Consider the following 1,082-nt stretch of genomic DNA (forward strand, 5'->3'; position numbering starts at 1 on the left):
GGAATGGCTGTTGCATCGCATTCTGATTGTTGCTCCAGCTGAAGTTAGGATGATTCCAGTTGTCAGGATGATAAGTGTCTGGAACTGGTTGCTGCGATCTCTGAAAGTTGCTCACAAACTGAGCCGAGTCGCTAGATATAGCGCATTGTTCTGTCGCATGCGGACCTGCACACAGCTCACAAACACTAATTATCTGCTTAACACCATAGTTAGCCAGAGAATCGATCTTCATAGACAACGCCTTTAGTTGAGCAGTGATAGCCGTAGCTGTATCCACTTCAAGAACTCCTGCTACCTTGCCCTGTGGATATCTCTGGGTTGGATACTGATATTCATTAGCAGCCATCAGTTCAATTAGATCATAAGCTTCCTTATAGCTCTTTGCCCATAATGCTCCGCCTGATGCTGCATCGAGCATGGGTCTGGACTGTGCTCCCAACCCATTGTAAAAATAAGTGATGATCATCCAATCAGGAATTCCATGATAAGGACACTTCCTAAGCATCTCCTTGTAGCGCTCCCAAGCTTCACTTAGCGATTCTCCCGTTTGCTGCGCAAATTGAGTAATAGCATTCCTGAGTGCAGCTGTCTTCGCCATAGGGAAGAATTTAGTAAGAAACTTCTGAGCAAGATCTTCCCAAGTAGTAATCGAACCAGCTGGTAGAGAGTGTAACCAGCTCTTAGCCTTGTCCTTCAGAGAGAATGGGAACAGTCTCAGCTTCACAGCATCTTCAGAAACACCGTTGAACTTGAAGGTGTCGCATATTTCAATGAAATCCCTAATGTGTGTATTGGGATCTTCCGTTGGAGAACCCCCAAACTGGACTGAAGTCTGTACCCATTGAATTATGCCAGGCTTGATCTCAAAGGTATTAGCTGTGATAGCTGGCCGGACAATGCTAGATTGAATGTCATTGATCTTGGGTTGAGAAAAATCCATCAAGGCTTTCGTTCGTGCTGCTGGATCTCCCATTGTAATGAGTACCTGAAACACAAACAAATAAACCGTGAAAGTAAAAAAATCCGAGTCAGTGAACTTTAACGACCACTGATGACAAGCACATAAACTAAAAATTAACACC

General features: G+C 44.3%; 1 non-coding gene across 1 annotated transcript; it reads left to right on the forward strand.

Moving 5' to 3' along the window:
• The first annotated feature begins 476 nt into the window (after positions 1–476).
• LOC141676023 (small nucleolar RNA R71) lies at positions 477–583 on the forward strand. The gene has a single exon (XR_012556637.1). It is a non-coding gene; the product is annotated as a small nucleolar RNA R71 (small nucleolar RNA).
• The last annotated feature ends 499 nt before the right edge of the window (positions 584–1,082 follow it).

The sequence above is a fragment of the Apium graveolens genome, chromosome 7 (genome assembly GCF_009905375.1).
Source record: "Apium graveolens cultivar Ventura chromosome 7, ASM990537v1, whole genome shotgun sequence".
NCBI classification, from domain to species: domain Eukaryota; kingdom Viridiplantae; phylum Streptophyta; class Magnoliopsida; order Apiales; family Apiaceae; genus Apium; species Apium graveolens.